Raw genomic sequence first — 15,000 nt, forward strand, 5'->3', positions numbered from 1 at the left:
GCAGGCTGCATTCTGCTAAAAATCCACCGGATGGCAACGGAGAGCCGCTCTCCCCGGCTCGTCCACAAGGCGGCGCCACTTCCAGGAGACCCAGGGGGGCGAGCCTGAGGCGGCAGGCTGGCCCAGGGTTCCAGGAGAGAGGGAGAGATTGTCCCAGGCGGCTGGGAGAGCCAGGCCTACCCAGGGCTACCCGAGCCTGGGTAATGCCGGAGGCTCAGTCCCTAGCAGGTGGCAGGCTGCATTCTGCTAAGTGTCTACCAAGAGGGCACCACTTCCAGGCAACCCAGGGGGCTAAGCCTGAGGCGGCAGGCAGGCCCAGGGTTCCAGGAGAGAGGGAGAGATTGTCCCAGGCGGCTGGGAGAGCCAGGCCTACCCAGGGCTACCCGAGCCTGGGTAACGCCGGAGGCTAAGTCCCTAGCAGGTGGAAGGCTGCAATCTGCTAAAAATCCACCGGATGGCAACGGAGAGGCGCGCTAACCGGCTTGTCCACAAGGCGGCGCCAGCATTCAGGTTGCAGGCTGCATTCTGCTAAAAATCCACCGGATGGCAACGGAGAGCCGCTCTCCCCGGCTCGTCCACAAGGCGGCGCCACTTCCAGGAGACCCAGGGGGGCGAGCCTGAGGCGGCAGGCTGGCCCAGGGTTCCAGGAGAGAGGGAGAGATTGTCCCCGGCGGCTGGGAGAGCCAGGCCGACTCAGGGCTCCATAAGCCCGGTAGAAGCTGAAGATTAAGCCCCCAGTCTACCAGCTACCCTCCCTGGAGCTCAGCTTAGGGAGAAGTCTCATTTAGCTGGATAAGTCACATTCGGGCGGACAAGTCACATTTGCCAGCATAAGTCACATTTGGGAGGACAAGTCACATTTGCCAGCATAAGTCACATTTGGGAGGACAAGTCACATTTCCCAGCATAAGTCACATTTGGGAGGACAAGTCACATTTCCCAGCATAAGTCACATTTGGGAGGACAAGTCACACTTCCCAGCATAAGTCACATTTGGGAGGACAAGTCACATTTCCCAGCATAAGTCACATTTGGGAGGACAAGTCACATTTCCCAGCATAAGTCACATTTGGGAGGACAAGTCACACTTCCCAGCATAAGTCACATTTGGGAGGACAAGTCACATTTGCCAGCATAAGTCACATTTGCCAGCATAAGTCACATTTGCCAGCATAAGTCACATTTGCCAGCATAAGTCACATTTGCCAGCATAAGTCACATTTGCCAGCATAAGTCACATTTGCGAGGACAAGTCACATTTCCCAGCATAAGTCACATTTGCAAGCATAAGTCACATTTGCCAGCATAAGTCACATTTGCCAGCATAAGTCACATTTCCAAGCATAAGTCACATTTCCAAGCATAAGTCACATTTCCAAGCATAAGTCACATTTCCAAGCATAAGTCACATTTCCAAGCATAAGTCACAGTTGGACTTAATAGTCGGGCCCAGAGAGATTCCCATGAGTGCTATCTCTGGCAGTGGGCTTAATAGTCGGCCCCGGAGGGTCGGCGGTGGGGCTTAATAGTCGGCCCCGGAGGGTCGGCGGTGGGACTTAATAGTCGGCCCCGGAGGGTCGGCGGTGGGACTTAATAGTCGGCCCCGGAGGGTCGGCGGTGGGACTTAATAGTCGGCCCCGGAGGGTCGGCGGTGGGGCTTAATAGTCGGCCCCGGAGGGTCGGCGGTGGGACTTAATAGTCGGCCCCGGAGGGTCGGCGGTGGGACTTAATAGTCGGCCCCGGAGGGTCGGCGGTGGGACTTAATAGTCGGGCCCGGAGAGACTTCCAGGGACGGCCGTTTGTCAGGGGGCTTAATGGCGGGGTCCGATCGGCCTCCCGTGGAAGCCTGCCTGGGGGAGCGGTGAGGACTCTTGAGGGCCAGCGGAAGGAAGAGGTGGTGCTGTATTTGACCCCGGCTGCCGGGAGATGGGGAGCTGGAGGGTTGCCCCGAGGCGGGGTCTGCAGGGAGAACCGGGTTCCGGAGCGGGCGGGCCTAGGGGAGGCAAGCCGGGCCGGGGCTCACCCTCCTGGGCAGGGTCCGAGGGGAGCTTCCCCCTGAGAGAACTTCCACTTCCGTAGACACTTTGACAAAAAAACCCCCAAAAAACCGGAGCCCCCGAGGAGGCCTTCCTGCGGCGAGCGCCAGGCCGGGCTGGGGCTACCCAAGCCTGGGTAAAGCCAGAGGCTAAGTCCCTAACAGGTGGAAGGCTGCATTCTGCTAAGTGTCTACCAGAGGGCGACACTTCCAGGAGACCCAGGGGGCTAAGCCTGAGGCGGCAGGCTGGCCCAGGGTTCCAGGAGAGAGGGAGAGACCGTCCCAGGCGGCTGGGAGAGCCAGGCCTACCCAGGGCTACCCGAGCCTGGGTACATGCCGGAGGCTAAGTCCCTAGCAGGTGGAAGGCTGCATTCTGCTAAGTGTCTACCAGAGGGCGACACTTCCAGGAGACCCAGGGGGCTAAGCCTGAGGCGGCAGGCTGGCCCAGGGTTCCAGGAGAGAGGGAGAGACCGTCCCAGGCGGCTGGGAGAGCCAGGCCTACCCAGGGCTACCCGAGCCGGGGTACATGCCGGAGGCTAAGTCCCTAGCAGGTGGAAGGCTGCATTCTGCTAAGTGTCTACCAGAGGGCGACACTTCCAGGAGACCCAGGGGGCTAAGCCTGAGGCGGCAGGCTGGCCCAGGGTTCCAGGAGAGAGGGAGAGACCGTCCCAGGCGGCTGGGAGAGCCAGGCCTACCCAGGGCTACCCGAGCCGGGGTACATGCCGGAGGCTAAGTCCCTAGCAGGTGGAAGGCTGCATTCTGCTAAGTGTCTACCAGAGGGCGACACTTCCAGGAGACCCAGGGGGCTAAGCCTGAGGCGGCAGGCTGGCCCAGGGTTCCAGGAGGGAGGGAGAGATCGTCCCGGGCGGCTGGGAAAAAAGCCAGGCCGACCCAGGGCTACCCGAGCCTGGGCAAAGCCAGAGGCTAAGTCCCTAGCAGGTGGCAGGCTGCGTTCTGCTAAGTGTCTTCCAGAGGGAGACACTTCCAGGAGACCCAGGGGGCTAAGCCTGAGGGCGGCAGGCCGGCCATGGGTTCCAGGAGGGAGGGAGAGATTGTCCCAGGCGGCTGGGAAAGCCAGGGCTACCCGAGCCTGGGTAACGCCAGAGACTTAGTCCCTAGCAGCTGGCAGGCTGCAATCTGCTAAAAATCCACCGGATGGCAACGGAGAGCCGCAGTCCCCGGCTCGTCCACAAGGCGGCGCCAGCACTCGGGTTGCAGGCTGCATTCTGTTAAAAATCCACCGGATGGCAACGTAGAGCCGCTCTCCCCGGCTCATCCACAAGGCGGCGCCACTTCCAGGCGACCCAGGGGGCTAAGCCTGAGGTGGCAGGCCGGCCCAGGGTTCCAGGAGAGAGGGAGAGATCGTCCCGGGCGGCTGGGAAAAAAGCCAGGCCGACCCAGGGCTACCCAAGCCTGGGTAAAGCCAGAGGCTAAGTCCCTAGCAGGTGGCAGGCTGCGTTCTGCTAAGTGTCTTCCAGAGGGAGACACTTCCAGGAGACCCAGGGGGCTAAGCCTGAGGCGGCAGGCTGGCCCAGGGTTCCAGGAGAGAGGGAGAGACCGTCCCAGGCGGCTGGGAGAGCCAGGCCTACCCAGGGCTACCCGAGCCGGGGTACATGCCGGAGGCTAAGTCCCTAGCAGGTGGAAGGCTGCATTCTGCTAAGTGTCTACCAGAGGGCGACACTTCCAGGAGACCCAGGGGGCTAAGCCTGAGGCGGCAGGCTGGCCCAGGGTTCCAGGAGAGAGGGAGAGACCGTCCCAGGCGGCTGGGAGAGCCAGGCCTACCCAGGGCTACCCGAGCCTGGGTACATGCCGGAGGCTAAGTCCCTAACAGGTGGAAGGCTGCGTTCTGCTAAGTGTCTACCAGAGGGCGACACTTCCAGGAGACCCAGGGGGCTAAGCCTGAGGCGGCAGGCTGGCCATGGGTTCCAGGAGGGAGGGAGAGATGGTCCCAGGCGGCTGGGAAAGCCAGGCCTACCCGAGCCTGGGTAATGCCAGAGGCTAAGTCCCTAGCAGGTGGAAGGCTGCAATCTGCTAAAAATCCACCGGATGGCAACGGAGAGCCGCAGTCCCCGGCTCGTCCACAAGGCGGCGCCAGCACTCGGGTTGCAGGCTGCATTCTGCTAAAAATCCACCGGATGGCAACGGAGAGCCGCTCTCCCCCGCTTGCCCACAAGGCGGCGCCACTTCCAGGCGACCCAGGGGGCTAAGCCTGAGGTGGCAGGCCGGCCCAGGGTTCCAGGAGAGAGGGAGAGATCGTCCCAGGCGGCTGGGACAGCCAGGCCTACCCGAGCCTGGGTAATGCCAGAGGCTAAGTCCCTAGCAGGTGGAAGGCTGCAATCTGCTAAAAATCCACCGGATGGCAACGGAGAGCCGCGGTCCCCGGCTCGTCCACAAGGCGGCGCCAGCACTCGGGTTGCAGGCTGCATTCTGCTAAAAATCCACCGGATGGCAACGGAGAGCCGCTCTCCCCCGCTTGTCCACAAGGCGGCGCCACTTCCAGGCGACCCAGGGGGCTAAGCCTGAGGGCGGCAGGCCGGCCCAGGGTTCCAGGAGAGAGGGAGAGATCGTCCCAGGCGGCTGGGACAGCCAGGCCGACCCGAGCCTGGGTAATGCCAGAGGCTAAGTCCCTAGCAGGTGGAAGGCTGCAATCTGCTAAGTGTCTACCAAGAGGGCACCACTTCCAGGCAACCCAGGGGGCTAAGCCTGAGGCGGCAGGCTGGCCCAGGGTTCCAGGAGAGAGGGAGAGATCGTCCCAGGCGGCTGGGAAAAAAGCCAGGCCGACCCAGGGCTACCCTAGCCTGGGTAAAGCCAGAGGCTAAGTCCCTAGCAGGCGGCAGGCTGCGTTCTGCTAAGTGACTTCCAGAGGGAGACACTTCCAGGAGACCCAGGGGGCTAAGCCTGAGGGCGGCAGGCCGGCCCAGGGTTCCAGGAGAGAGGGAGAGTTCGTCCCAGGCGGCTGGGAAAAAAGCCAGGCCTACCCAGGGCTACCCGAGCCTGGGTACATGCCGGAGGCTAAGTCCCTAGCAGGTGGAAGGCTGCAATCTGCTAAAAATCCACCGGATGGCAACGGAGAGCCGCGGTCCCCGGCTCGTCCACAAGGCGGCGCCAGCACTCGGGTTGCAGGCTGCATTCTGCTAAAAATCCACCGGATGGCAACGGAGAGCCGCTCTCCCCGGCTCGTCCACAAGGCGGCGCCACTTCCAGGCGACCCAGGGGGCTAAGCCTGAGGGCGGCAGGCCGGCCCAGGGTTCCAGGAGAGAGGGAGAGATCGTCCCAGGCGGCTGGGAAAGCCAGGCCTACCCAGGGCTACCCGAGCCTGGGTACATGCCGGAGGCTGAGTCCCTTGCAGGTGGAAGGCTGCAATCTGCTAAAAATCCACCGGATGGCAACGGAGAGCCGCAGTCCCCGGCTCGTCCACAAGGCGGCGCCAGCACTCGGGTTGCAGGCTGCATTCTGCTAAAAGTCCACCGGATGGCAACGTAGAGCCGCTCTCCCCCGCTTGTCCACAAGGCGGCGCCACTTCCAGGCGACCCAGGGGGCTAAGCCTGAGGCGGCAGGCTGGCCCAGGGTTCCAGGAGAGAGGGAGAGATGGTCCCAGGCGGCTGGGAAAGCCAAGCCTACCCAGGGCTACCCGAGCCTGGGTAGATGCCGGAGGCTAAGTCCCTAGCAGGTGGAAGGCTGCATTCTGCTAAGTGTCTACCAGAGGTAGACGCTTCCAGGAAACCCAGGGGGCTAAGCCTGAGGGCGGCAGGCCGGCCATGGGCTCCAGGAGAGAGGGAGAGATTGTCCCAGGCGGCTGGGAAAGCCAGGCCTACCCAGGGCTACCCGAGCCTGGATACATGCCGGAGGCTAAGTCCCTAGCAGGTGGAAGGCTGCATTCTGCTAAAAATCCACCGGATGGCAACGGAGAGCCGCGGTCCCCGGCTCGTCCACAAGGCGGCGCCAGCACTCGGGTTGCAGGCTGCATTCTGCTAAAAATCCACCGGATGGCAACGGAGAGCCGCTCTCCCCCGCTCGTCCACAAGGCGGCGCCACTTCCAGGCGACCCAGGGGGCTAAGCCTGAGGGCGGCAGGCCGGCCCAGGGTTCCAGGAGAGAGGGAGAGATCGTCCCGGGCGGCTGGGAAAAAAGCCAGGCCGACCCAGGGCTACCCTAGCCTGGGTAAAGCCAGAGGCTAAGTCCCTAGCAGGCGGTAGGCTGCGTTCTGCTAAGTGACTTCCAGAGGGAGACACTTCCAGGAGACCCAGGGGGCTAAGCCTGAGGGCGGCAGGCCGGCCCGGGGTTCCAGGAGAGAGGGAGAGATCGTCCCAGGCGGCTGGGAAAAAAGCCAGGCCGACCCAGGGCCACCCCAGCCTGGGTAAAGCCAGAGGATAAGTCCCTAGCAGGTGGAAAGCTGCCATTTGCTATGGAAAGCTGCAATTTGCTATGGAAAGCTGCAATTTGCTAAAAATCCACCGGATGGCAACGTAGAGCCGCTCTCCCCGGCTCGTCCACAAGGCGGCGCCACTTCCAGGCGACCCAGGGGGCTAAGCCTGAGGCGGCAGGCCGGCCCAGGGTTCCAGGACAGAGGGAGAGATCGTCCCAGGCGGCTGGGAAAAAGCCAGGCCGACCCAGGGCTGCCGTTGCCTGGGCAATGCCGGAGGCCGAGTCCCTAGCAGGTGGCAGGCTGCTAGCGTCTACCAGAGGGCGAGATCCCGCCTCCCCGAGCGGCCGGGGAGAGAGGATTTGCAGGAGCTGACAGGCGCGCACGCAGAAGGGAAATCCCCCTTGGCGGCCGGGGGGGGAGAGACGATTTGCAGGAGCTGACAGGCGCGCACGCGCGCGCGCAGAAGGGAAAGCCCCCGGGCGGCCGCGGGGAGAGAGGAGAGATGATTGGCAGGAGCTGACAGGCGCGCACGCGCAGAAGGGAAATCCCCCCTCGGCGGGCGGCGGGAGAGACGATTTGCAGGAGCTGACAGGCGCGCACGCGCAGAAGGGAGAGTCGTCCCCCCCGGGCCGGGGAGAGAGATGATTGGCAGCCGGCGGAGGTAGCTGCCAGGCGGACCAGAAGGAGAACTGCGGCCGCTCCGAGCAGAAGGGAAATCCCCCGGGCCTCCGGGGAGACGAGCGGCCGCTGCCAGGCGCGGCGAGCCGGCGCCGGCGCCGCCATCCCGGGCGAGGCGACGGGCGCCTCCCGCCCGGCGCATATGGCACTTCCGTCGACACTTAGTCAAATTTTCAACTTTCAAAATTCCTCCGGCGGCCGTGTTTCACTCCGGGGAGCGGCGCCCTCACGCCGGCGGCGGCGCGCCTCGGCCGGCACGAAGGGGTACCACCTCGAGTCGGTGTCGGGGGTCCCGCCGTGGAACCGGGCGTCGGACGGCCCCGGAGGAGGCCTCGGAGCCGAAAAGGCACTACCGGAATGAGGTTGAATTTGACGGCCGGATCCGGGCCGGAGTTCCACAAAGTCGGACACTTTGAGTGGTTGGTCTTCATGTAATGGGACAGGTGACACTCTCTCTGTGACCTACTTTTGAACACCCCCGTCAAGAACCGTGTCCGAGACAGCGTGTGCTGTCAATTAGCTTACCAAAAGTCAGAGTACCAGGGCATCGGACACCCGACTCTGACAAAGTCCCAGTGAACTCTGCTGACAGGCCGCCGACGGCGGATCCCTGCGGGGGGGAGGCAGAGCGAGGGCACCGCCCCCCCCGGGTTGCGAGACAAGCCTCTTTAGGTCGCGTGGCAAGCCTCGGTTTTCAGGCGGGCGCTTCCCGCCGAGCCAATCGGCACTTTTAGACACTTTTGGGGAAAAAAAAAAGAAAAAGTCAAACTTTGAAAAATAAATAACCAACGAAACACGGACCAATGAGAACCGCTTCCGGCTGGTCGCGGAAGGGAGAGATGATTGGCAGGAGCTGCCCTGCGCGCTAGAATGAGAACTGCGGCCGCTCCGAGCAGAAGGGAAATCCCCCGGGCGGGCCAGGGGAGACGAGCGGCCGCTGGCAGGTACGGCGAGAGGGCGCCGGTGCCGCCATCCCGGGCGAGGCGACGGGCGCCCCCCGCTGAGCCGATCGGCTCTTGGACACTTTGGGGAAAAAAATAAAAAAGGCAAACTTTGAAATAAAACCCCACGAAACACGGACCTCGGTGAGATCCCCCGGGCGGCCGGGGAGAGATGATTGGCAGGAGCTGCCAGGCGCGCAGAAGGGAAGTCCCCCTGTGCGGCCGGGGAGAGATGATTGGCAGCAGGCGGAGGCAGCCGCCAGGCGGACCAGAAGGAGAACTGCGGCCGCTCCGAGCAGAAGGGAAATCCCCCGGCGCGGGCCAGGGGAGACGAGCGGCCGCTGGCAGGTACGGCGAGAGGGCGCCGGTGCCGCCATCCCGGGGGAGGCGACGGGCGCCTCCCGCCGAGCCGATCGGCACTTTTAGACACTTTGGGGGAAAAAGACCGACATTTTAATAAACCCCATACAACACGGACCAGTGAGAACTGCAGCCGGCCGGCCGGCCGGCCGGCGCAGAAGGGAGGTCCCCCGGGAGGGCCGGGGGAGAGATGATTGGCAGGCGGAGGTAGCTGCCAGGCGCGCGCAGAAGGGAAGTTCCCCCGGGCGGCCGGGGGGAGAGAGAGAGAGAGATGATTGGCAGCCGGCGGAGGTAGCTGCCAGGCGGACCAGAACGAGAACTGCGGCCGCTCGGAGCGGAAGGGGAAGTCTGAGGCGGCAGGCCGGCCCAGGGTTCATGGAGAGAGGGAGAGATTGTCCCAGGCGGCTGGGAAAAAAGCCAGGCCGACCCAGGGCCACCCCAGCCTGGGTAAAGCCAGAGGATAAGTCCCTAGCAGGCGGCAGGCTGCGTTCTGCTAAGTGTCTACCGAGAGGGCACCACTTCCAGGCAACCCAGGGGGCTAAGCCTGAGGCGGCAGGCTGGCCCAGGGTTCCAGGAGAAGAGGGAGAGATCGTCCCAGGCGGCTGGGAAAGCCAGGCCTACCCAGGGCTACCCGAGCCTGGGCACATGCCGGAGGCTAAGTCCCTAGCAGGTGGAAGGCTGCAATCTGCTAAAAATCCACCGGATGGCAACGGAGAGCCGCAGTCCCCGGCTCGTCCACAAGGCGGCGCCAGCACTCGGGTTGCAGGCTGCATTCTGCTAAAAATCCACCGGATGGCAACGGAGAGCCGCTCTCCCCGGCTCGTCCACAAGGCGGCGCCACTTCCAGGCGACCCAGGGGGCTAAGCCTGAGGCGGCAGGCCGGCCCAGGGTTCCAGGAGAGAGAGGGAGAGATCGTCCCAGGCGGCTGGGAAAGCCAGGCCGACCCAGGGCTACCCGAGCCTGGGTAAAGCCAGAGGCTAAGTCCCTAGCAGGTGGCAGGCTGCATGCTGCCAAGTGTCTACCGAGAGGGCACCACTTCCAGGCGACCCAGGGGGCTAAGCCTGAGGCGGCAGGCTGGCCCAGGGTTCCAGGAGAGAGGGAGAGATTGTCCCAGGCGGCTGGGAAAGCCAGGGCTACCCGAGCCTGGGTACATGCCGGAGGCTGAGTCCCTAGCAGGCGGCAGGCTGAATTCTGCTAAGTGTCTACCAGAGGGCGACACTTCCAGGAGACCCAGGGGGCTAAGCCTGAGGCGGCAGGCTGGCCCAGGGTTTCAGGAGAGAGGGAGAGATTGACCCAGGCGGCTGGGAAAGCCAGGCCTACCCAGGGCCACCCGAGCCTGGGTACATGCCGGAGGCTAAGTCCCTAGCAGGTGGAAGGCTGCAATTTGCTATGGAAAGCTGCAATTTGCTAAAAATCCACCGGATGGCAACGGAGAGCGGCTCTCCCCGGCTCGTCCACAAGGCGGCGCCACTTCCAGGCGACCCAGGGGGCTAAGCCTGAGGCGGCAGGCCGGCCCAGGGTTCCAGGAGAGAGGGAGAGATTGTCCCAGGCGGCTGGGAAAGCCAGGCCGACCCAGGGCTACCCGAGCCTGGGTAAAGCCAGAGGCTAAGTCCCTAGCAGGTGGCAGGCTGCATTCTGCTAAGTGTCTACCAAGAGGGCACCACTTCCAGGCAACCCAGGGGGCTAAGCCTGAGGCGGCAGGCTGGCCCAGGGTTCCAGGAGAAGAAGGAGAGATCGTCCCAGGCGGCTGGGAAAGCCAGGCCTACCCAGGGCTACCCGAGCCTGGGTACATGCCGGAGGCTAAGTCCCTAGCAGGTGGAAGGCTGCAATTTGCTATGGAAAGCTGCAATTTGCTAAAAATCCACCGGATGGCAACGGAGAGCGGCTCTCCCCGGCTCGTCCACAAGGCGGCGCCACTTCCAGGCGACCCAGGGGGCTAAGCCTGAGGCGGCAGGCCGGCCCAGGGTTCCAGGAGAGAGGGAGAGATTGTCCCAGGCGGCTGGGAAAGCCAGGCCGACCCAGGGCTACCCGAGCCTGGGTAAAGCCAGAGGCTAAGTCCCTAGCAGGTGGCAGGCTGCATTCTGCTAAGTGTCTACCAAGAGGGCACCACTTCCAGGCAACCCAGGGGGCTAAGCCTGAGGCGGCAGGCTGGCCCAGGGTTCCAGGAGAGAGGGAGAGATTTGTCCCAGGCGGCTGGGAAAGCCAGGCCTACCCAGGGCTACCAGAGCCTGGGTACATGCCGGAGGCTAAGTCCCTAGCAGGTGGAAGGCTGCAATTTGCTATGGAAAGCTGCAATTTGCTAAAAATCCACCGGATGGCAACGGAGAGCGGCTCTCCCCGGCTCGTCCACAAGGCGGCGCCACTTCCAGGCGACCCAGGGGGCTAAGCCTGAGGCGGCAGGCCGGCCCAGGGTTCCAGGAGAGAGGGAGAGATTGTCCCAGGCGGCTGGGAAAGCCAGGCCGACCCAGGGCTACCCGAGCCTGGGTAAAGCCAGAGGCTAAGTCCCTAGCAGGTGGCAGGCTGCATTCTGCTAAGTGTCTACCAAGAGGGCACCACTTCCAGGCGACCCAGGGGGCTAAGCCTGAGGCGGCAGGCTGGCCCAGGGTTCCAGGAGAGAGGGAGAGATTGACCCAGGCGGCTGGGAAAGCCAGGCCTACCCAGGGCTACCCGAGCCTGGGTACATGCCGGAGGCTAAGTCCCTAGCAGGTGGAAGGCTGCAATTTGCTATGGAAAGCTGCAATTTGCTAAAAATCCACCGGATGGCAACGGAGAGCGGCTCTCCCCGGCTCGTCCACAAGGCGGCGCCACTTCCAGGCGACCCAGGGGGCTAAGCCTGAGGCGGCAGGCCGGCCCAGGGTTCCAGGACAGAGGGAGAGATCGTCCCAGGCGGCTGGGAAAAGCCAGGCCGACCCAGGGCTGCCGGAGCCTGGGTAATGCCAGAGGCCGAGTCCCTAGCAGGTGGCAGGCTGCTAGCGTCTACCAGAGGGCGAGATCCCGCCTCCCCGAGCGGCCGGGGAGAGAGGATTTGCAGGAGCTGACAGGCGCGCAGAAGGGAAATCCGGAGAGATGATTGGCAGCCGGCGGAGGCAGCCGCCAGGCGGACCGGAAGGAGAACTGCGGCCGCTGGGAGCGGAAGGGAAATCCCCCGGGCGTCCGGGGAGACTAGCGGCCGCGGCAGGCGCGGCGACCCGGCGCCGGTGCCGCCATCCCGGGCGAGGCGACGGGCGCCTCCCCGCCGGCGCAGTTGGCACTTCCGTCGACACTTTGCCAAATTTTCAACTTTCAAAATTCCTCCGGCGGCCGTTTTTCACACCGGGGAGCGGCGTCCTCACGCCGGCGGCGGCGCACCTCGGCCGGCAAAAAGGGGTACCTCCTCGAGTCGGTGTCGGGGGTCCCGCCGTGGAACCGGGCGTCGGACGGCCCCGGAGGAGGCCTCGGAGCGGAAAAGGCACTACCGGAATGAGGTTGAATTTGACGGCCGGATCCGGGCCGGAGTTCCACAAAGTCGGACACTTTGAGTGGTTGGTCTTCATGTAATGGGACAGGTGACACTCTCTCTGTGACCTACTTTTGAACACCCCCGTCAAGAACCGTGTCCGAGACAGCGAGTCCTGTCAATTAGCTTACCAAAAGTCAGAGTACCAGGGGATCGGACACCCGACTCTGACAAAGTCCCAGTGAACTCTGCTCACAGGCCGCCGACGGCGGATCCCCGCGGGGGGGAGGCAGAGCGAGGGCACCGCCCCCCCGGGTTGCGTGACAAGCCTCTTCAGGTCGCGTGGCAAGCCGCAGTTTTCAGGCGGGCGCCTCCCGCCGAGCCGATCGGCACTTAGACGCTTTGGGGGAAAAAAGGTCAAACACACAAAAAAAACCCCCCATAAAACACGGACCATAAGAGATCCCCCGGGCGGCCGGGGAGAGATGATTGGCAGGAGCTGCCAGGCGCGCAGAAGGGAAATCCCCCGGGCGGCCGGGGAGAGATGATTGGCAGCCGGCGGAGGCAGCCGCCAGGCGGACCGGAAGGAGAACTGCGGCCGCTGGGAGCGGAAGGGAAATCCCCCGGGCGTCCGGGGAGACTAGCGGCCGCTGGCAGGCGCGGCGACCCGGCGCCGGTGCCGCCATCCCGGGCGAGGCGACGGGCGCCTCCCCGCCGGCGCGGTTGGCACTTCCGTCGACACTTTGCCAAATTTTCAACTTTCAAAATTCCTCCGGCGGCCGTTTTTCACACCGGGGAGCGGCGTCCTCACGCCGGCGGCGGCGCACCTCGGCCGGCAAAAAGGGGTACCTCCTCGAGTCGGTGTCGGGGGTCCCGCCGTGGAACCGGGCGTCGGACGGCCCCGGAGGAGGCCTCGGAGCGGAAAAGGCACTACCGGAATGAGGTTGAATTTGACGGCCGGATCCGGGCCGGAGTTCCACAAAGTCGGACACTTTGAGTGGTTGGTCTTCATGTAATGGGACAGGTGACACTCTCTCTGTGACCTACTTTTGAACACCCCCGTCAAGAACCGTGTCCGAGACAGCGGGTCCTGTCAATTAGCTTACCAAAAGTCAGAGTACCAGGGGATCGGACACCCGACTCTGACAAAGTCCCAGTGAACTCTGCTCACAGGCCGCCGACGGCGGATCCCCGCGGGGGGGAGGCAGAGCGAGGGCACCGCCCCCCCGGGTTGCGTGACAAGCCTCTTCAGGTCGCGTGGCAAGCCGCAGTTTTCAGGCGGGCGCCTCCCGCCGAGCCGATCGGCACTTAGACGCTTTGGGGGAAAAAAGGTCAAACGCACAAAAAAACCCCCCCATAAAACACGGACCATAAGAGATCCCCCGGGCGGCCGGGGAGAGATGATTGGCAGGAGCTGACAGGCGCGCAGAAGGGAAATCCCCCGAGCGGCCGCTGGCAGGCACGGCGACCCGGCGCCGGTGCCGCCATCCCGGGCGAGGCGACGGGCGCCCCCCGCTGAGCCGATCGGCTCTTAGACACTTTGGGGAAAAAAAAGACAAACTTTGAAATAAAACCCCACGAAACACGGACCTTAACGAGATCCCCCGGGCGGCCGGGGAGAGATGATTGGCAGGAGCTGCCAGGCGCGCAGAAGGGAAATCCCCCTTGGCGGCCGGGGAGAGATGATTGGCAGGAGCTGCCAGGCGCGCAGAAGGGAAATCCCCCGGGCGGCCGGGGAGAGATGATTGGCAGCCGGCGGAGGCAGCCGCCAGGCGGACCAGAAGGAGAACTGCGGCCGCTGGGAGCGGAAGGGAAATCCCCCGGGCGTCCGGGGAGACTAGCGGCCGCTGGCAGGCGCGGCGACCCGGCGCCGGTGCCGCCATCCCGGGCGAGGCGACGGGCGCCTCCCCGCCGGCGCGGTTGGCACTTCCGTCGACACTTTGCCAAATTTTCAACTTTCAAAATTCCTCCGGCGGCCGTTTTTCACACCGGGGAGCGGCGTCCTCACGCCGGCGGCGGCGCACCTCGGCCGGCAAAAAGGGGTACCACCTCGAGTCGGTGTCGGGGGTCCCGCCGTGGAACCGGGCGTCGGACGGCCCCGGAGGAGGCCTCGGAGCGGAAAAGGCACTACCGGAATGAGGTTGAATTTGACGGCCGGATCCGGGCCGGAGTTCCACAAAGTCGGACACTTTGAGTAGTTGGTCTTCATGTAATGGGACAGGTGACACTCTCTCTGTGACATACTTTTGAACACCCCCGTCAAGAACCGTGTCCGAGACAGCGGGTCGTGTCAATTAGCTTACCAAAAGTCGGAGTACCAGGGCCTCGGACATCCGTCTCCGACAAAGTCCCTGCGACCTCAGCTCTCACGCCGCCGATAGTGGATCTCCGCTGGGGGCGAAAAGAGCGAGGACGCGCCGGTTGCGAGACAAGCCCCCTCCGCGTCGCGTGGCAAGCCTCGGACGAGTCACCCGTCACCCGCGGGTCACCCACCGATCGATCTGACGGCCGCCGACCCGGCGGGAAGGGACCCTCGCTCGGCCGGACCTAGGGGGTCCGCGCCGGCTAAGGCGCGGGGTCTTTCCTTCCCTTCAGCTCCGGAGCGGCGTAGCGGAAAAGCTTAAGGCCGGCGCGGCGCCACCCGCCCAGGGCGGGCGCCCGCGGCAGACCCAGGACATCGGCGAGAGAGAGTTTGCCTTCGCCCCGTCCGACCCCCGAGGTGTCAGAAAACCGGGCGTCCCCTACGAACGAAAGGGTTCCTCGCCGAATCCGGGCCGGGCTCCGCGCCCGAGCCCCGGCTCTTCGGGAGGCCCGACGCCCGAGAGCACAGGTTGACCTCCGCACCTCCGTAAGACCCGAACCGGCGCCCGCCGGAACGGAAGATCACCCCCGCCACCCGGCCTGACCGCCTTGGCGATGACGGGAAAGAGAGGAGCGGCAGCAGCAGCGTGACAAGCCCCCGTGACACCGGCAGAGACGGCTCACCCGCCTCTTCCCACGCACTGCACCAGGCGACGCGCGCGGCCACGGGGGTTTCCCCGGTCGACCGGCCGCCGGGGGTCCGCAGCGACCACCGGGGCCAACCCTGACCGGCGGTCCCACGCCGGCCGCCCGCCTCCTGGGGCGCACCGGCGCCAAAAGCAGAGCCGAGCGAGGACGAGTCTAAAGGGTATCGGAGAGAGAGC

This window comes from Leptodactylus fuscus, unplaced genomic scaffold (assembly GCF_031893055.1).
Source record: "Leptodactylus fuscus isolate aLepFus1 unplaced genomic scaffold, aLepFus1.hap2 HAP2_SCAFFOLD_59, whole genome shotgun sequence".
NCBI lineage: Eukaryota > Metazoa > Chordata > Amphibia > Anura > Leptodactylidae > Leptodactylus > Leptodactylus fuscus.